The sequence below is a fragment of the Terrapene carolina genome, unplaced genomic scaffold (assembly GCF_002925995.2).
Source record: "Terrapene carolina triunguis isolate 2854851 unplaced genomic scaffold, T_m_triunguis-2.0 Scaffold130, whole genome shotgun sequence".
NCBI lineage: Eukaryota > Metazoa > Chordata > Testudines > Emydidae > Terrapene > Terrapene triunguis.
Window position 1 is genome coordinate 7,469,481 of NW_020664481.1, and position 22,464 is coordinate 7,491,944.

At 41.4% G+C, this 22,464-nt stretch overlaps 1 long non-coding RNA gene across 1 annotated transcript in view; it reads right to left on the reverse strand.

Annotated features, from left to right (window-relative positions):
• Positions 1 to 420: 420 nt before the first annotated feature.
• The window catches only part of LOC112105993, a 37,979-nt gene continuing 15,935 nt past the window's right edge, over positions 421 to 22,464 (reverse strand). The window contains exon 3 of the long non-coding RNA XR_002908065.2: positions 421 to 1,488. This is a non-coding gene — a long non-coding RNA (uncharacterized LOC112105993). The remainder of the gene's footprint in view (positions 1,489 to 22,464) is intronic.

The window sequence follows — 22,464 nt, forward strand, 5'->3', positions numbered from 1 at the left end:
GGTGGTTTTGCTCAAAGATGGTGAACAAGATTTGTCCCTCTCTTGGGCATTTAGTCTCAACATTTAGAATGTAATTTTAAGCCTGAATTTCATTCGGTATCAACAGATGAGCAGTACCAGCTTTTATAAGAGCTTTACATAGTGGGAGGAGTGATAAAGTCCAGCAAACCTTACTCTTACGTTTGCAGGAATTGGACAGGAATATTATATGTATTAGTGCTAGGTTTCTGCTGCCAGCATGAACAGCACTTCCCGTGATGTATGGTCCTAGCAAATGTACTGTAATACATGCATCAAATACGCTCTCAGAGTAAATAGATATTGTCTAAAGTACATTACCTCTGTGCTTTCGTGTTTAATTTAATGTAAGTGAATGGCCTTAATTTCTCTAAATTGTAATAATAATCATAATGCGAACAGTGACATTACTAATAATTTATTTTGCACATCATTAATCAACAATGAAACATTTTAATTACCTGTTCAGAAATGTCACACTGTAAATTAATTCCATGTAATTATATATCTGAATTCCATGGCTAATTAAAACGAATAAACAATCACAGTCAATGGATCAGTACATTTGTAAGGGGATCTGCTCTTGCCCTGCTCTTCAGGATAGTTATGCGGGTTATACACAGCACAAGAAGAATTAGACTCTATTGCTTTGCCTGAGTCACTTGTATTCCTTAAACAGTGTGTTACTAGGTTAAAGTAGCAAATTGCATGGCCCATGGGGTACAAAGAGAATTGCATATGCACAAGTCTGTAACTAATGTGAAGTTGGGTGTAGATCTTTGATGACTGTTTCTCTTTCAAAGTGCTAAACACAAATAATTTTGCCTTTTAAAGTGTCTGTCATGCAGGCACCTCAGGGCACATTGGAAATAACACAAACATGAAATAGAACAAAATCAGAAACAGACAATAACACTTTCACAGTAATTAGGTCAATTGCTTTTTGGGGACAAGTGCATCAAATTACCAGCCTGAGTGACAGCTCAGATTTTCATGGCAGTATTTAGCTGCAGTATTCTGCTTTCCTTTTAGGTCGTCTCTTCCACTGACGTGACTTTTAAGAAGAGCATGAGATTAAGATCAGTCAGTGTGCGATGAATTTTGCCTCATGTGGGCCAGCTTGTGTCCACCGTTAAGAGTTGATGTAAAAAGCTGCCCAATGGAAGCAATTTGTAGTGTATTGGTCCTATAAAGCCCAGAAACTATGCTAGGTATTCTTGCATCTTATCTATTACCAAGCTATTTACATATGTACAAACATCGGACACTCTCGTTAACACCTGCTGCCTTCCATTCAAATGTTGCGCTATTGAGGCTTGAAGGTGGTGAGTGATAAAACTCCATTTGCAGCTGAAATGATCGTGAGCGGTGGATTTGCACTGAGGCCCAGTCCTTTGGCTCCAGTCACTGAAGTCTGGTCCTGGAACATGTATCAGTGGTTTTGATACCTGCAGCAGATCATTCCTTTAACTGGAGTTTATAAAGAAACAAAAGTTAGCCTTGTTGGTGGGTGGGGAATTGCAGGGGAGTGAGTTCCTAATTGAAGGGTCGAAAGTGCGGCAGACCTAATGGTTTATAGAAGCAGCTTTGAGAACAGGATGATAAATGAGAGCAATGTCATGATGAGTACAGCAACTAAGTAACGAGACCTTTATTTGATACATAAGACCGCAGGGAGCTTCTGTGCAGAGAATACAAAGAATAGGGCTAAGTTTTGCAGATTTTGGAAGGCATTAGTAAGGGGGAAAGGAATGCTGACACTGCAGTCAAATGCATGGATCAGGATTTTAGTATTTTTCAAAGTAAGCATGGGACATAGTAATTTGCTCATATATTTTCAGATGGCGGACAGGTATCCTGACTTTTGATTTACTATGCTATGTTGCTGTAGGGAATGTTCTGGGTTTAAAATGAGGTGTCCAGAGCCCTGATTTGATCACCTGATCGCTGAGTTCCAGCAGGGAGACGAGGAAGTCATTGTACACATAACAAGAACCTCCAGCCAAAAATTTCCTCTGTTTTCAATTGAACTGGAAGAAGCTGCTGATAGGTTAGGGCGGGATGTCAGAAACACAGCAGTTAACAGTAAAGATGAATGAGAGATTGAGAGGTGATAACTTAGAAAAATCAGTGTGTCATCCATATTAAAGAGACAGCTTTCCGTGTGTTACTGCTGGACAACACGAGTGGTGGTTCATATATGTATACTAAACTACATTGGTCCTAAAGATAAATCCCCAAGAACCATAAGAAGTAAGTCCAGAAACCCTTAGTAAAATCTGATGCACATTGTATAATCTGTCACTGTACACTATGTTCTCCATATAACTTCTTAAATTTGTGAGACAATTATAGAGAAAATGATACTGCAATCTGTAAAGCAGTTTCTGTAGTGGTTTTATTCGCAAGCTCAATGCTATGCATAATCATTGCCAGAAACCTCTCCAGAGGTGTGTGCATAATAGAGGAATATCAAGTCAATGAGTCAAGACACCAAAAAATAAAATTCAGATGAACATCACATTCAAAAAATTATATAATCTGTCATTTAATGCTATCTTAAATCCTCCTTATTGAAATAATACATCTGATCATAAAGCAACCTGGGGCATCAATACCATATTGCACTGCATTCAGAATACATGAAGAGTCACAACATTCTGCAACTATAGTTTGCTGCCAAAGGATGATGGTAACTAACTTTTTAAATCTTGCAATGATCTTAAAATGGAATTCCACAATGCACATGAATTGTTCATAGCTGGAAAATGCAGAGATCTGGTAGGGATGTATAGAACCTTTTGTCTTATGTTCCCTGTTCAAATCCAACCTGGGTTGGTAGTCACCTTACAGCATTATCAACTGATGACTTATGTGAAATAAGTTGTTTCTTAATTATTTTAATGTTATTCCCAGATGTTTAAGTGACCAATTGGGGTAGTATACTGGAATGCTTTACATGGCTTAGATTGCAGGAGAGATGACGTATTGTACCTCAAAAATAAGCAGCAAGAGCAAGTTAGTCCAGATCTTTTCACCAGCACTAAATTCACTTATGAAAAAATGTTTTTGAACAATTGTATAAAGCCCTGAAGTGGCATCTAGAATCTCTTACGTTCCAATATATATGAAGAATTCTATTTTTATTTAGTGGGCCAATCCTAACTGTGTTCATATATGAGTAATGGACTTATGATCCCCTCTAGATTTAGTTACAGATCTGAGGAACTTACATACAGCAAAGGTCAGACACACTGGTGTGGTGGGAAATAATGTTGTTTCCACACACACTAGTTCCCAATAAATCTGTTGTCACAAGGAAAGTATCACAAAACTATTTTTTAAATTGGTTAGGTACAGGGATGCTGGAACAATTTGTATAGTAGGGATGCTGAGAGCCATTGAACCAACTGTAAACCCTGTATGTGATGGAAACCACTTCAATCCAGGGGGTGTAATAGCACCCCCAGCGCCCCAAGTTTCAGCACCTATGGTTAGGCATGCAATTTTATATAAGTAGTTCTCATGGTTGTGCTAAAAAACCAGGTACTGTTGGGCACAGTTATCTGATCTGCATGGACAAACAGTAATTTTAGTTTGCCTAGACATATTAAAATCAGACCTCAAATGTTCATTTGACTGATTGCTTAGTTAGGATATTGAAAGGGAATTGATTGGCAGAGGTGGGTTGGGTGTTGTTTGCTTTGTAGACTTTTTTAAATCCATAATTAGACTTTTCTTTTTTTTAAAAAAAAGGCAGTGTTCAAATACATTTCATTTGTATTAACTGAAACTACATTACCTTGGGTTTGATTGTTCATTCCTAATGCTGGCAAAATGCTCATTGATATGAGAATTTTGCATGGGTAATACACTGGGTAAAACTGCAGGATTGGGTCCACTGCATCTTTTAAAAGTGTACTGTAATTTTCATGTGGCATTGACTGTTATCCTCACCTTTGTGATAAACAGGGGCCAGAATTTGGAAAGAGCAATTCACAATATGTACGTAAAACGGAATCTTGTAATAGCGTTCTGGAGAGATTTCTTGAGGAATAAGGAAAGTTCAAAGAAAACATTACTGTTCTCTTTGGAAACTTTTTTTTATTCAAGGTTTTTTACATATTATGTAAAATCAAAACCTGCTGTATTGTATAAACTATGACAAACAGTTGGCAAGTTCATTAGAATTTCCCACATGCTCTTGGTCCTTTCTATTGAAATACTGGTGTTTTGCTTCGTTCTTCTTGGAGGCTATACACTCACTACATGCCTGGCTACCTTATACCAGTTCTGATTAGCACTCTCCTCACTTTAATCTGGTTATGTTTCTCTGCAGATCCAGTCTACTGTGGGCCAGGGAAGGGTACATTTCAGATTTATGGTGCAGCCTGCAGGGAGAGTGAATGCTACTTAATGAGCGTGAATTGTACAAATGTAGAACAGTGAACAATGAGCCCCTCGGCTGGAAGCAGAATCAAAAACTTGGGCAAGCTTTAACATTTATACAACAAATCACCGGGGTATGCACGAGTGTTCATTTTTCACTGGAGAACACCAGTGAAACTAATGTTGTGATTGCTTATCTTGTCATCACTCATCATTATTTCAAATACCTCCTTGCCCTTTGTTTACTTCGAGAGAGACTTTTTGTTGAATATTCCACCTCTCTAGTCCTAAAGGAGCTTCATTTTGCTCCATAAAAGCGTCATTTTGCTCTCCGGAAAGATATGCTTTTCCATCATTCGCATCTAAAGGAATGCGTTCAATCCTTTAAAGAGATAGTCTCCGCTAAAAATCAATAGCCAACATTGTCTTTAAATAGTCTGACATTTACCTTTAACATGGCTTTCATTTCTTCTCCTGGTTGAGCAAACGTTTGTATTATCCATCCACATTTTTTATTTCTCTGCCTTCAGCTATTGCTTGAGTACTCGTCAAGATCACAATTCTTGTGTCAGTGACATCGGCTATCTATAGAAAGCGTTGTAGCAATATACGTTAAAGGGACTGGAACTCACTAACAGAAGCATTGTTCACTAATTTACAGAAGGCATCAAGTCAGAATAATTACAGGCAAAAGGGTAGTGTAAATCCCTAGGGGAAATATATTTTGGATGCTTGTTTTACTTACAAGCAAATCTGAATGCTGGCCCAAAGGTCAAAAATAAAAGACCATGTGCTTTATTCCTCTCAAGTCATCCGCCTTCCTTTCTCTTCTCATACATGAAATTGTCTAGGGGTTCATTTAGAAAACTGTATTTTGAGAGCCGGGCTGTTTGCAATCTGGAAAAGTTAAGCAAATTAGCAGAATTATTAGGAAAAGAGCCAATTCTCTACAGCCTGCAAAGCAACCGTTTGTTAAATTGGCTGTCATGAGAGAATTGCATTGATCGAATGATGGTTGCAGTGCTTTGGGAGGGAGAGCTATGCAGGCCTTTTTGGAAATAATGTTGCTGTATCATAAATGAAAAATAAACAGGGAGTCTGTAGATTCCACAGCAAAACTTTCAGTGATTTCTTGGAATGAGAGAATTAAAACGTGGTTCTGCTCTGCACACACATTCCTTTTATGTCTGCACCTCGGGGGGGGGGGGGGGCTGTGCTATGTGTTTCTAAAAATAGAAAGGGTGGCAGGAGGGCTGACTTCAAGAATCACCTCAAACCAGGTGGCTGGTTACACCTGTTTCCCCTGTGACATCGTGAGGACATCTGCAATTCTGCTAGCTCACCCTCCTAGCTCAACTTCTGAGTTGAGTTTTTTTGGAAACAGAAATCTGAATCCAGTAAAAAGCCATTTAAAGAGATTGCTCTCGCACTGTTTCTAATAGCTCATCCTCATTTTTATATACCATTTTGCTATTGATTTGATATTTTTATACATTATAAGGGGCACTTAGCAAAGAGAGAATGGATTAGCAGATTAAATATGCTTTATTAGCGGATATCTGTTGGGAAATTATGTCCGTTTTCCATTTAAAAGATGCATCAGATTTATTCAGTTATTGAATCAATTTATTCATGCTTGAAAACCTACTAACACTCCACTTAACTATTTCCAATGTCAGGTTTAATACTGGAGAACTGGGCTTAAGGAGAAAAGCTAAAGAAATGAAGAAAATGTACAGGAGGGCAGTACTTTGCATTTCTACCGCAGATGGGGAATTAAGCATGTTATATATGTCACGATAAGTAAAGCGAGGGTAGGAACTCTGGGCTTGATTCTGATATCTCTGACATCAGTGTAAATTAAGTGTTACTGTACCGAAATCAGTGGAACATGTAGCACTGTCGCAAATGAGATGGGAAGCAGGCTGTCTTTTTTCCAGGCACAGCCTGACTTTTCAGAAATGCTGGAAACGCTCAACTCCAGCTGAAGTCAAATTATGGGTGCAGAGCACTTCTTAAGGTATGGGCCAATTCCCCATTAATTGCACAGTGTAATATGACAAAATTTCAAATCTACACATGAAAGGGATTATCTAGCAAGGTGACTGTCGTTAATATTGGACATATCCTGCAATCATTGTGCCTGCAGATTGATGTGGAAGGTTCAGCGTTGTTTATTAGCACCAGACCTACTCTTCGATTCTGACACAGGTAAGACTCCTATTGACGTCAGTGGAGGTGTTTGCCAGCATGAAAACTGCAACATCAGGCTCGTTATATTTACCAAATAAACCCTTTGAAATTACCAGAGACGTAACAGAGCTATGAAGTTTGGTTCTGGATCCAGATCCACATTTTTCCAAAGCTTTGAGGGTATTCAGATCTGGGGTTTGGTTTGGGTTCCTATCTGGTAATTAGTCAGTAGCTACATTTTGGTTCCTAATAGCTTTCCATAATTGTTCCTGGAGTCACATTTCTATAGTATGTTTCACATTCTGTTCTGCTCTTTTAAATGAAAAGGACAAAACATTTACGCCTGTAAGATGTCTGGTTTTGGGCCAAGGACATTAGGCTCAGTAAGTTCTATTAGTTGATTTTGTTATTGTGACTTTATTGACTCAAATGTCAGCCATAACGGATGGTACAAAATGTGGTAAGAATCTATATCCTTTCTCATATTCATTTCAAGTGAAATTCACCCAAACACTCCCCTTGATGAACAGCTACGAGTAGGGGAAATATACTGAGATGGAATCTACCTTCCAATCCACCGCTGGGGCATGGGAAGAGCCCAGTTGCAGCTGTTGCTTTTGCCCCTGGGTTAAAACAGAGGGCTGTGTCCCCTACATACACCTTATGTGGGATTTTGTGGCCAGTGAATCTGTGTAATCGTAGCCCCAGTGGCTATCTCCATGGCCATCCCTTGCCTTACCCCTACCTTTCCCGTGAGTAGGGGATGTAGATTCCTCTTAGCGCTGTCCATCTTTGTCTACAGCAACAATGGCAGAGCCACACTGTAAGGGACTTAGGCTGCTGGGTGAATTTCACCGTCAGTGAAAAGCATGTATTAAAAATAGAAGCTCGGAGATTTGATAGTTTTGTCTACGAGGCCTTTCTTAAGGGTTGGATAAAGAATGTCAGGCTTAGACAATATGACTGCAAAGTGAGGAGCAATGTGGAAAGCGGATGGAAGCAATTTTATTGAGAAACAATCTGTCACCTAAGTCAAACTCTTCTGATATTTTCAGCATGTTAATTCCGTTTTGGTTAGTTGAGCATTCAGAAAACATCATGGAGCCCATCCTGCAAACCCTTATTCGTGCTAGTACTGCTCTTTTGTTTCAGTGGAGCTCTGCATGAATACACAAGTTTGTACTGTAGGGTCCATCTCCGCTGTCCCTTTAATTTCTAATGACATATTTAAAAATCCTGAGTTTTAATTCCAAATGGTTATATCGTAGGTCTGTCCTGCAGCTGTTATCCCGGCCAATAGCTCTGCAGAAGTCAATGGGAGTTTTGCATGCCTAGGAACTTCAGAGTCAGACCCTCATATGGGATTTCTGCATGAGTAATATCCTAGATGGTTGGGAAGAAGCCCCTAAGAAATTTTAAGTACAAAAAGAATGGAAAGGCCTCAATTTAAAGAGATCCTACTGCCTGTTAAAGAGATTTGATTCACCAGGCTTGTGGAAAAACTGGACAAAGTTCCAGTGCTCACCCATCATAACAGCCAACGCCTGTAGTCAGTAGTGGACCAGATCCCCCATCTGATATAAACTGACCTTAAATTAATCTAGCTATGCCCATTTACACCATCTGTTCCAGTGTATCCAAGGGTGGCTCTGGTACATGGAAGGCATGCAATGAAGTTATTCTTGGAGCTTCCTCTCCATATCATTCTTCCCTTCCCCTTACAAATTTCCTCTTCTCCTATCACCTCTCTCCTATTTACTCTCCAAGAGCCTGATCCAGAGCCCAATGAAGTCAATGAGAATTCTTCCAATGGGCATTGAATCACGGCTTTAACCCCAACAATTGGTCCCTGCCCTCACAAGCTGGTCATGTTTTTTCCTTAGAGGAGGCCAACCAAGAGCAAACCAACCTTTGCTAGTTCTCTCTAAGGGTATGTCTACACTACAGGATTAATCCGAATTTAGATAATTCAAATTTGGGAAACAGGTTGTATAAATTCGATTGTGCGCGGCCACACTAAGCACCTTAATTCGGTTTTTAACTACATTAATTCGGTGGTGTGCGGCCACACTAACCCTAATTCGAATTAACAAAATCGATTTAGGCTCTACTCCGCTCGTCGAGGTGGAGTACAGAAATCGATTTTAAGTGCCCTTTAATTCGAATTAACTGGCTCTGTAGTGTGGACGGGTGAAGGGTTAATTCGGATTAACGCAGCTAAATCCGAATTAAAGTCGTAGTGTAGACCAGGCCTAAGAGTAACAGGCCCCACTGTGGGGTTGTCTCACCTCCCTCATGATTCAGGGGTGGGTTTTTTGAGTTACTAAACCCATCGCAGAATGAATGTCTTCAACATGAAGAAAAGGGCATGAAGTGACTCGTACCTCCTCCAAATGTAAGATGATGTCCATGCTTTCTCCCTGCCCCTTTCCCATTTGTGAAATATCCACACTTTCTTGGGTTCTAGGGCGAGCTGGCTGCTGTCACTGCCAACCAGTAAAAAATGAGTGATGCTATTAAACCTTCGTCTATTTGCATTTCAGAAAGAAAGAAAGAGAAAATGACAGATGACATGGTAGGAAATTCCTGTTAGATAGCCAAAAAGTTACTTCATTAGAAGGTTCTGAGTCATTGTCAGTCAGATCCAAAGCAGTAAGAACACAGTATTAAAAACAAATACGCAGATTAGTATCCGAAAAAGGTAAGGACACAAATGGACATGTGACACCCCCCCCCCGCCCCCGTGCAGGAACAAATATTGTTTTCTCTCCAAGTTTGAGATTAATTTTTGAATAAAACACCAAAGACATGAGATCCAGGGCTTTGGCTGCTGAGCTTCTGAGTGAAAGAGATTAAAAGAAAAACAGGGCTATGGTTTTAAGAGCTATTGGCTAGCCTGTCACAGCCCTCACTCAACTGCGCAGGGGTGTACGGCCCTGCACCCTGCTTGGCTCTGCTTAGATTGTGACTTAAGCCATGGATGGGTGGTGGCAGCAAAAACTAACTGCTCAACTCTCCTCCTTGGAGCAAGTTAGATGGGTCGCATCCTGCAAACCTGTAGGCATGCTAGCACTCCCCTTTACTTCAGTGGCATTGGTCAGAGGTGGAAGGAGCCCTGTCTCTGCATCCCATCCCCAACTCACCAGCAAGAGTATCTAGCTAGGCATAAGTGGGGAGAGCTGCCCCACAAAAAGGGGTGAAATAACGTACCCCTTCCTCAGCACAACGGGGCATCAGAGGTTGCAATTCATTGTTTACTGCTGGGCCATTGCTGCTAGGGGCCAGCCCTTACTTGGGCAGAAATGTTAAGTCACAACTGAACCCGGTGCATTTGAAAAATCTTTCTTTCTTAGGAAAAAAAGCTATCCATCATGTATTGTGTAAAACGTTTGGGGGGTTTTGGGGTGCGGGTGAAGGGGCAGGAGGCAGAGGTGTTATCAAGGGAGGAATTCAAAGAAACAAAATAACTGCTCCACATTCAGGTGATGCTACAATGTTCAGACCACCTCAGCTTTGTGGTGGCAGGGGAAGGGGCAGAGGGCACATGCCTTATTAGTTATTTCTTGATGATGTTATATTATGAGAGGCATCTGTAGCAGCTCTAGATACCCTGACATACATTAAAACATGTACATAAAAATATGAATACAGAAAGTCCATCTAGTCCAGTCAGCCCAACCCCATGATACAAGTCAATACAGACAGGACCTGACCCAAAGCTCCTTGAAGTGGATGGAAGTCTTTTGATTGACTTCAGTGGGCTTTGGATCAAGCTCATAAACAGGGCAAATAATCCCCAATAATATCACAGAGCCCCATTTGCTCAGTGTCCCCATTCTCACCAGATACCTAGAAAAACCGATAAACAGCCTACCCAGAAAGTCAATAGATTCATGCTATGTCAGACCAACGTGGGGAAGTCCAGAGTCAAGGAAAGCTTCCCATGAGCTGTGTCCCCATCCATCTACATGGAGAGGACTCCAGTTCCAGCCCCTCTGCTTATCACAAGGGAGGAAGATAGGGAGAGGACTAGACTCTCCAATAGGCAGGTCCCAAGCTGTGCGGCCAAGCTGAGCTTGTAGTAATAAACTGAATGAGTTTGGTTGATCTCGGCTCTCTATCTAGTGGACAGAGATCAACATTTCAAAAAATCACCATGAATCGTTTGCCATCCCATTGTATATTGGTGTGCACGGCAGCTTTGTACCGAGCCGACGAGTCCTTCCTTAACCCTATGGGAATCAGATTTCAGTCATGTCACTGGATAAGATTTTGCAATGAGGTGGTTTATGAGAACCAAGAAATCTGACCACATACATTATGATCTCACCATGGTATAAATAAGGATTAACTGCCCTGAAGTCAATGGAGTTACATCCCTGTAAAACTGGTGTAAATGAGAATGGGATCAGGCTGTTCAAACTATCAAGATTTAGGGCTTTTATCTTTCTCGTCATTTGAAATCTGGTTCCTTTCTCAAGTCAGATTTGCAAGCACTTGAACAACTCCTGGTGCCCAGGTTAGACCAGAAAAGTCCCACTCATCTGGCTTTGAGAGGACACTTGCTGTTCTATTATTTTATTTTTGTTGTCTAACACGCATGAAACAGGGATTTGGTTTCACAGAACAAAATGGAGGGGAAATGCGGTTTTATAATGTTCATTTCCTATCACAGCCAGATAGGGCCAAATTTTCCAAAGGGCTCGACTCCCATGGTGAACAGTGGTAACTGCTGGGTGCTGAGCTCTTTTGAAAATTGACCCACAATAAGGTAAGGCCAAATTTGGTCAGCTTTACTCACTTGGGGTAGTACCTTAGCGCCAAGTAGTTCTGATGGAGGAGAGAAGGAGCTTAAGGCAGAAGCTAGCCTGAAAAATCAGGGACATAAATGATGTGCCTGATCCTGTGTATATATGACAATTGAGGGCTCCATTTTGGCTTTGCCACGAGTTCGAGTACGGCCCTAGGAGCAGATGGAGAAGCAGGTGGAGACTCAGAGGGTCATCACAATCTGTGTCCCAGATCCCACCTGCTTCAGGGGAGGAGGAGGGAAACAACGCCCACTCTAGCCCTATATCTAGTACAGTGCACATGCCTCAGCAAGATGGCAGTGCCCATGCCCATCCATATGCAATGATACAGATGTTCCTTGGAGGCTGCTGTCTCCCCACTGCACAGCCCCATATGTCCTTGCATGAAAGTGCAGGACGTGCCATAATATGGCCCTGAATAAACTGCAAAAACAACATTCCAGTGTATCTCACTATTTATATTTAACCAGTTTATGTATTATTATTGCATCCATTTTTACTTACAGCTTGTGTCAATATTATTGACTTTTTAATTGCTTTTTTTGGCAGAGGGAGGTGCATTTTTCACTTCACTAAGTACCCTGCTCCTGTGTCTCTTTCCTATGAGCTGGCTCTGGCATGTCTGATGTACAGAATATCTGTGAGTCTTATTAAAAAGAAGTTCTTAGGTTAGTACTGAGTCCATTCGGGGTCTCTACGCAAGTACATTGTGAAGACTTAATGCAGCACCGATCTCAATGAACGCAGACATGCAAATTCTTTCCAGCCCAGTGGAAAGATTTACAACCCTTTTCTAAGTGGGATATTTATTATTTAGCGTAACAAAACCCATGGCAGGACCTTGCAAATGCCGGCTATCCTGAGACAAGAGGGATGTTCACTAGCCTGCTGGGAAGTGAAGTCAAGCACTGAACAGATCACTTGTATGATCAGCCCAATCATTGCCTTCAGTGATAAATAGCCCCACAGGAACCATAATTCATCCAGGAAGAAAGATGCAGGCAGCCCATTATATTTACTGGTAATATTTTTTTTAAAAGAAAGAGTCAATAAAGACCAATGAGAAAAGACCTGTTAGTTACATATACATGTATATTTTTCATGTATCATTAAAATATCTTTGGCCAGAGAGCTGTAATCTGTATTCTCTTTTGCCCGATACATCAAAATACATCTTCCTCTCGGATGATGTTCTTGGTGTAGACGGTGCGCACATCGTGGAATTTTTAATGTCTTTAGCCATCTTTAGTTTTGGATCTGAGAGCCCCTTCAGGCTATATGTCAATGCCATCTGCAAGCAAAGAAAGAGTAGCTTCTGCTCAGGCACTATGCTAATGTAGCACTCCTGGCTGAAAATGGGCTTCCATCACTTGATGAAATGTCACCATAGAATAGCTATATGTGGGTTCCTTCCCCTACACCCCCAGTTCTCTTTTTTCAGAAGAGCTATGTGAAAGGAAAGGACAAACATGATAAAAATCCATGGACAAAATCTGACCAATAGGATCACTGTACCCAACAGTGATGGCACAGGTTCAGTCACCCCCGGTAAGAAACAAACCAAGCCACAATATGAGTGATGGAGCTGGGTCCCACCCAAAAATGCACAGCCAAATCCAGATCCCGTTTTTCCTCAGTGCTCAGGGGTGTTTGGATCTGGGGTTTCTGCTAGGGATTCATTGCTGATAGACACATAAAAGATTAAAAATGTAGAGCTCAAATACAAATAGCTGGAGGTCAGGCCCAGTTGCCAACATTCAAGGTACAATTCAAAAAGGTCTGAAGTAGCCAGAATCTGATGACCTTCTGAACACATAGCAAAGCTCGTCTTCTGTTCCCCCTAGATATGTGTAAATGGGGGAGAATTGTAAGAGTGGGACATTGTTGGAAGGGGATGTGTGATTTTAAATTGCCTAGTGGTGGGTCATCTTAAATTGTATTGCTGCACTTAGCATGTATTTTTAAATTATGTTAGGAGGACCCCGAGAGCATGGAGAGATGCCCTAAATAAAATATCCCAACATACAAGATTCTTTTTTAATATAATATAATTCACATTAGCTTAATTTTGGCCACCCCTTCCATTGCCATCTTCCTTTCCAAAGTTTGATTGATACATCCTGGGAGGTCTTTGGGTCATGGAGTGTGTCTGGTTTTTATCTCTGTTAAATCCTATATAAATATTGTGGATATTTGAGCATTAGGGTATTTGGGATGATCTGCTTAGCAGATTCAGGTTATGAATAGCTGCTCAAAATAACACTTGCATTTCCAGACAAGGGTCTTTATTACAGCAGAGGTCAAACGAAAAAGGATTATTCTTGCTAATTATTTAATATTTACACAAAACGCCTGGGGGCTGAGTTCGCAGGATTGTCTTGTTTGAGAAGCTAATAGGTTTCCAGGAAACTAGCATTATCTGGTTGAATGAGTAAGGGGCCTGTCGTTTGGAAATGGATTACAGTTCTATCTGATATATTTAGAAGCCGATTGGCTAAAGGTTTAATCATGACTATTATGCAGTCCAATCCTGCTGCCTTTGAAGTCAATGGCAAAACTACCATCCACCACTGCGGCTTATGCAAAGCACAATGAAGTGGATTGATTTTTCATACGTGTTTAAAAAACGAAAAGTCTGTGCTGCTGAATGAGGTATGTGGCACACACATGGGGGAGTTAAAGACCGTGGGGAGCCTGGTCTCTGCATGGATTGGGGTGTGAACCTAGATCTCCTGGGCAAATCCCAGCCTGGGTAATTCTGCCCCCCGCCCCCATAAAAATTCCTCTCTGTTGTTTCCATGGTACACCTCTACCCCGATATAACGCTGTCCTCGGGAGCCAAAAAAATCTTACTGCGTTATAGGTGAAACCGCGTTATATCGAACTTGCTTTGATCCGCTGGTGTGCAGCCCCGCCCCCCTGGAGCGCTGCTTTACCGCGTTATATCCGCATATCATGTTATATCGGGTCGCGTTATATCGGGGTAGAGGTGTAGTTGCCTCATTCCCCTGTGAGTCACTCACATCTCCTACTCTAGCAGCAATAAAGCCCATGCTTGGTACCTACCATGGCAGCTTGTATGTGCTGAACTGCAGTGATCCCCTCCCGCCACTCGCGTGCTCCCCAAATCTGTGGCTCTTTCTTGTTGCAGGGACCTTGCTGTGCCAGCTCTCCACACCCCCATTCTGCTCCAGGGCTTCTTTTTTAAGGCCATCCTATGAGTCTCACCCTCTTGGGGCTGACTAAGCAACTGCCTGTCCATAAAGCAGGAGGTTCAAGCAGCTGCTTGGGAGATGTTAGCCAGGGTTGGGAGTCTCCTATGGAAACCAATAGGTGTATAGGGCCAGGGGTATATTTAGCCCCTGCGTTCCCCCTCCCTGGGTCGTATGAGCCTGTGGCTCTGCAGAGCTTCTTGTTCCCATCCCCCACGCCCCAGTACACTGGAAAAAATTCCCTTGGGCTGCTGTAGCCACAGCCCACAATGTCCCGCAGAGTGCATGGTAAGGGACTCCCTTCTACTCCTCCCTCATCCCCTCATATCCGAATCACACTGGCTCTTGCGGGAGAAGATGGGGACAAGATTTTACCCTGAGTAACGGCTGCCGAGTTGGTGCGGTCATGGCGGGAGAAGAGTGGGTTACGAAGACCAGTGCTCCCTCTGGAAAAGCCACTCGGGTCTGTTCTGCTCAATGCCTGTTGGCATTTCTTTGTGGTTTTAATCTGTGCCTGGAGCGAAGAAAATCCTGCTGCTCTCTAAGCACTAGGAAATGTTGCCCGGCTAGTGAGAGACTGTTCTTGCCTCCTCCTAGAGAAAGGGATCTGAACGAACATGGGCGAGTAACACCAACGAGGGCCCTAAGCCATGAAGGTTTGTTAAGAAATAAAGAGAGGCCTCCGTGGAGCCCAGAACTGTTGCAGGGGGTACCTCTCCTCAGTGGCAGAATTGTTTGCTGCATTCTGCACACAGCACCTCCTCCTTCCCTGGCTGAAGTCAAGCCCAAGCCTGAGTTGATGTCAATAGGAGCTGAGGGGGCACAGAGACACCTTTGAAAAGCACATGGCTATTCTGGGGTGGAGTCAAACTCTTTTTATATCCCATTGAACTATTGTATTTCCCTTTTGATGTGTATTCGGGGACCCTGCAGGGAACCAGGCCGACAGCCCAGGTGTTCTGTTTGGCCCCAGCGCAGGCACAATCTGAGCTGCAGCAGGGCGTGGATGAACCTCAACCCCGACCAAGTGGAATTATCTCTAGGGGACAACAGGATACTTCATTCTCTATGGCCCATTCGATCCCTGGCCTCTGCACGGACTGGCTGCATGGGAGCCAGTTAATGCAAATTGTGCTGCACTAACTAGGTTTAGAAAAAGTGTAACTCTAGACAGAATGGCGACCGAATTTTTGACCCAGTCTTTATCTTGTTTGCACACACAAGAGGGCCCTGGAGAATTTCCTCCGCCCTGTCTGGGTGGCATAAGACAGTTTTAGCAGCTCCTATACCTCTCTCCTTTCCGTCTCCTGAGGGAGTCAGGAGACAGCCAGCTTGACCAGGGCATCCCTATGTCCCAACAATCATTAGCTGCCAGAAAGGTCCCTTGGAAACCCTAGGCAAGCAGCATAAGTAACTGCAGCCCACGGGTTGCTATGAATCAGGCCAGCACAGATCAGGGGCTTAAAGCCATCTTTGTCAACCTGGTCCTTTCCAGTTTTGCTTGTCCTGACTGGAGGATCTGGCCCAAGGCTCTTGTAATCCATGTATTCAGGGAGGGCTATTGAGCATTGGCCTGCTAAACCCAGGGTTGTGAGTTCAATCCTTAAGGGGGCCATTTAGGGATCTGGGGCAAAAATCTGTCTGGGGATTGGTCCTGCTTTGAGCAGGGGGTTGGACTAGATGATCTCCTGAGGTCCCTTCCAACCCTGACATTCTATTTCATAGTAATCTACTATGTTTAAGCCTTACTCTTGAATCTCGTATTTCCTCTAATAGACTGTCATAGGCTATATTGTTACAGAAATTCCTTGTTAAGTGAATTGAATTGCCTGTTCTATAAAAATGCAATCAGTCAATAAAAATACTGGCAAAATTTTTCAAGCACCGGTACCTAAAGATAATCATCAGAGCATCTTTAAGCACCTAAATGAGTGGCTTAATTTTCAAAGGTCCTGAACACTCCCGGTGGCATAGATTTTAGTGGGAGCTGCAATTTTCCAGCACCTCTGAAAATGTATATGGACTTACACACCTAACCTTAGGCATCCAAGTTTGCAAATCTTGGCCAAAGTGCTTATATACCAAAAAAAAAAAATCTATTTGATAAGTACATTTTATAAAACTAAAATATCATATGTGTAATTTTTATATGTAACTACACGTGTGTGTGTGTGTGTGTGTGTGTGTGTGTGTTTTTTCTTAGGTGTACATATGCTAAATATTGTTATATGCACATATACAGAACAATTCCTAGAGAAATAATGCCTTGGGATAAATGGATGCTTTACAGATTGTCTGTGCAAATACATTTGTATAATTATGCCATGTGTTGCTTCATGCATTTTCATGTGTTAATTGCAGAAAATCTGTCCAAAAAGTTAAAAGAAAAGTCAAATAAAACCAGTTGCAGTTGATGTGCTATTATTCAATATGGCAATATTATTCAATATGGTGTTTTTAAGAAGAAAAACACTTAAATTCATTTACATTCTGTGTTTTGTTTAAATTATGATGCCTCCAGCTTTCCCATTTGACATTTTTTAGCAACTTAATTATTATTACCAAGGAAGAATTTTAATAATGGTGTTGTTTACACTGAATGCATCCCATGGGAATTAGAGAGAATTACCCAGATTGAAAAGAGAGGGAGGGAGGGAAGTAATATTTTGAAAACCCAGGACACTCTTTGCTGGAAGCATCTGTTCTTACTCTCTCTTTTCTTTCTAGAGTCTTGATATCATTCACAGCCTAGACTGTCTGCAAACGGGGACTAGTTTTGAGGATTCCCTTTCCCTTCAATATTCCTTGTTGTTGTTCTTCCTGTCCTTCCTTGTTTCTGAATCTGTGCTCCTTGCTTGGCAGGAACACAGCCTTGAGGTGATGCTAGTAGATGTTGAAGCAAGCAATGTTAAATTACTGTTTCAGTGGCTACCCTGACTGAGTGGCTCTGGGATGTTGTGAAGGCAATTCAGAGAGCTACATTTTCAATCAGCCTTACCCATGTTTCATTCCTGCATCTGCACAATTATCTGAGGCCCAATTTGAGGGCTCACTCGGGTGTTTGTACATTGACATTAATTATAAGTTGCAATGCAAATGGCTGTTGGTGGAAAAACTGTGGACACAATTATTTGTGTCTGCAAACTGAAGGTACAAAGATGAAGGGCAGCATATTTTGCCTAGGGAACGGCTGGCATTGCTTAACTCAGTTTACAATCCAGTATAGCCTGGTCACTTCCCATTGAGCAAACTGCTTACCCAGGGGTGTATGTGTGATGTCTCCAGCCACCAATAATAGGATGCATAAGATCCTGTTGTTTTTCATTACTCCATAGGGAAATCCTTCTCTGAAGCATTTTCATGGTATGTGATCTTGGTGTTCTGCAATTTGTTGCATGATGAAAAAGCCTCTTTTTTGCGTGTCTTTAAAAAAACCTAGCTCACTTTATGAGGATAAAAATGTCCCTATTTTTGATGCATTGCTTTATATCTTTTCATTTTTAAAAAATAAATGTAAATATTTCTTATCTGATGCACTGTATTATCCCTGCTGGCATATTTGCTAATAATTACCAGCTAATTGCAGGGGGCGGGCGGGAGGGAAATACCAAACAAGTTTATACCAAAGCGTTTCCATGGGAATTTAGTTTCACGACACCATAGTCATTTCCAGTATACAGCAACCATCTCTAACAAAAGATTACCTTATTGCAGAACATGTTTTCACTGTATAGCCGCTATATTGTTACTAGTCATGTTTAGTAAAATTTGTTATTGTTGCCTTTTGACCGGGCTTTTCAGAATGTGAGTCAATCTGGCTACTATTTTCCAAGAAGGTTAGCTGGAGGATCTAGTTTTCTCTACCTATTGTGAGTGGTACTTCAGTTTAACTGATTTTAAAAGAAGAAACAATGGGTGAAATCCTGAGCCTATTGAAGTCAATGGCAAAAATCTCATTGAGTTCAGTTGGGTCAGGATTTCCTCGAATATCTTTGAACACCTCCAAAATGCTAACAAAATGGGTCTTTTAATAATGACAGAAACAGAACTTTGCTTTTTAACTTGAGGTGTGGGCTCTAATTTAATAACATTGCTCCCTAATTTCTCATCATATAAAAATACACATGAGTTTGAATGTAATTTACAAATTAAGGTGAGACTCCAGCAAACATCCCATTGGCTTCTGGTAGATCATTCATGTAGGTTTCAGAATCTGGGTCTAAATCTGGGCTAAAGCGAGTCAAATTCTTTCCTTGTGAAAGCACTCAAAACTGCATTTAAATCAATAGCAGCGCACTCAATTACGGCAACAGAGAATTTGACCTGAGTATCCCAAAATGAGGGAAATATATAATCTCACATCAGAATTTGGGTATTAATGACCCATTGCACCAGCAGTATCTGTAGCTTGTGATAGTCCTGTAGATTTATGATAAAGTTTGGAAAAGATGATGCTTGGCTTACTTTCTCACCCATCATTATATTAGCAAGTGAGTGATTTTCTTTAAGTTATTAGCATAACATCAATGCTTGTTATGGCCAGATTGGACTTTATATCTTACACCAAATCCTTAAGAGCATGAGGTCAACTTAAAGAACAAAGAGAAACAAAGGACCATTATTGGAGCATATTTGTTTGCTCCACATCATAAACTCTCAAACCTAACATGTGGCTGCACTGATTATACAAGCTGTGGATATTTACCAGTCTGGGGACATTGAGAAAGTATCTTTTATTTTGTAGCTCATTTCTTGCATCTAGCTGCATTGGCCATATAGCATACATTTCTTCATGAGACCCTGCTGAACGATCAGTTTATCACATAGTACAAAATACCGACAAGGGAACTTAGCATCAAAATGTTTATTCATCATCACAATAGATGGACCATCAAGGCATGGGGCTCTATGAAAGGCTTCAGTGCATACATGTGGAAATGCAGCATTTGCAGTTAAAATATACAGTTCTGAATTACAGCTCAGATCAATACAGTGGGAAGATTGAGATTATCAATCTCGAGGGGTCTCAGTTACACGGAATTGACTGGCAACCACATAATGACTCAGGTTCAGCCCACCAGTTTAGAGTCAGGGTGATAGATCTGCAGGCGCCAGTCATCATAATTTCCTTATCGACAGGGTCCATGTGGCCATTTGTCTTCTGCTACCTTAGTTGTCTTGGTCCAGTTCAAGTACTTAATCCTTCAAGCTGCATCTGAGTGATCAATGCACAGCTACAGCTGGTTGAAGGGGACCAAATCCATTGAACAGTTGATTTGGTTCCATTTTACCAGCTTTAGCAAAGCATTTGGCCTCATGGCTCATGGAAAGCAAAAAGGGTGATTCCTCAGGGTTCTTTCCTTCACAGCCGCCTGGACCTCTTCTGGACTTGCTGCCCTGGTTCAAACAGCTTCATTTTCAGGCCGTCAGGATTTATTTAAGCTTCTTAGCTGCTAGATCTGAACAGTGGGTCTGAATGTAATAGATAATTTGAAGTAGTGGCCTTCCTACTCTGCCATAGTAACCTCCGGGCCATAGCACTTTTAAACCCATTATTTAATTTCTTCTTCTTCAAGAGCTAAAATACTATTAGGATCCAACGTAAGTAAAGGCCATGGGCTTAATCTGGGTACTTAAATCCCCCACCTCATGCTTTCTTCCTTTAAATGTTTTATTGTTTGCTGTTCTCCTTTCTGTTTTATGCTTTGCTGCTCACAAGGATGATCTGTAGGTACTGGCTACAGAGGCCAGTAGACCATGTGCAATGTCACTCACTATTGTGAGTCATCCTGTGATTGAACAGTTTGGGGTTGGATAGGACATCTTCTCTCAGCAATGTTCCTCAGCAGATGGGATGGAACAAGTAATATAAGCTTAAACATTTCCAGGGGTTAGCAACCTCTGTCTCTGTACCCACCAATCCACATTAGCCTGTAACCTGGCATTAAAGGCAGGATTTTCAATATGTTTAATATCTGCTTGAGACAAGTGATGGGGCGGGGCGGCGGGGGAGTTTGGCCACCTGCAACTAACCAAAGGAGAGCAATGAAAAGGGAAGTAAAAAAGAGGAGCAAACAGGAAAACAGCTATTGTTTCATGGCAACCTTCTATTCCCTTTGATTTGTTGTTTGAAAAGGGGTAAAGAATCAGGATGGGAAACCAGAAATAAAGCAAGTTCTGAGGACTATACAATACTTAGTGCTGGTAAACTCTGTTTGCCCAAATTGCAAGCATGGAAGTTATGTTTCAGCTACCTGAGAGAGATTTGTCTCACAAGGCTCTGCAGAATTAACAGTCTGTGATGTGCTGTACAATAAAATCAGTTTTATTGGGGGGAGGGGGTGTCAAACATGAATATTGCATATATCTTTGTCTAACATACGTAAAGAATTTTTAAGCTTAGTAAGGGAAAGGTGACGTTGCAGCAGTCCACCAACTGTGCAAATTGATAACAGGAGAATAATGCCTGTGCTTAGAACCACTGCATGTAGAAATATAACAAATGGGCCAGCATTACAGCTCACCAATACAGGCTTTGGGTTGTATCTGTAAGTATCATAGATCACTTAACTGCTCAAAACCGTTACTCTAAGCTTCCTATAAATAAATGGGAGGGGGGAGAGGGCGGAGGAAAGAGAGAATAGCTTTTAAAGAAGAGCTCTACAATTAATTAAATCAAGTTATCTCTAGGAACCATTTTAAGAGATAATCAAGTCAAGGAACTAAATAAACATAGACAGAGAAGACCTGGAAGTATTAAACTCATCCTTTGGCTAATTGTAGGGGGAGAAAAGGAATTCTTTACTGATGGAAGAGGGGGGAGGAAATGCCTTCAGTTAACAATGCTTCATGGAGCATGCAACCTAAATCGTGACAGGCACGGGCATTATGTTTCAGCATGCAACAAGCTGTGTGAGCTGTTGACAGCAGTGCATTTAAGACATGCTGTGCTACTGGCTGGACCTGGTCCGCCCTGACATTCCACTGATGTTATGGGAATGTTATCTGAAAGCAGCCATTAGAGAAGAGCTGCAGCACTGGATCATGCATCCTTTTTATTGTTATCCCAGACATTGGCTCCTCTGCTAATACTTATGCTCAGGAGGGTACACAAATGTACCAGGTTACAGAATCTTTGATACTGAGGTGAGTGTCACCAGGAGGTAATACAAAAAGATCTTCTATCTTGAAGAGCTTTCTGCCTTTGTCTCGATAGTCTAATACAGATGTGTTATAGACAGCACAGGGAAGCTCAAGAATTTATCACAAATTGTCAATATTCCTAATGAAGCAGAAGATTCGACATGCAATAGAATTAGCCTGCATTGAACCATTGTACTGGGCCCATCCTTCTGACTCTAGGAGTGAGCCTGGCTACTCTACTGGATAGTCCAGTCTAAACCCCTTTTGAAAAATGAACGCCCCTCAAAGCCATTCTCATTACAAGCTAAAAGGCCAAATGAGACAAAGTACTGTTGGTCTTCATCTGAATAAACAAATCATTTTTAGATCAAATGCATTAACAATTTATCATTCTAAAATCCAATCAAAAGGAAAAAACAACAATACAGAACATTGATTTTCTACAGCTTTATCTTAATGAAGTGCACATCCCCTTAGTAATTAGCCTTAGAAGGTTTTTTTCTCTCCCACAAGTTAATGTGTTATTTGATTTCCATCCAAATGTTGCTAAATCTGAAGGAATTTCCCAAAAATGAAATGCCCTTTGATAACACAAATGACTCTTATCTCTCGATTTGTTGGTTTTTCACCAAAGGGCCCATACCTGTACTGCAGATGATTCAATTTGATTGCATTGTATCTTTGCAAGGATGTTTAAA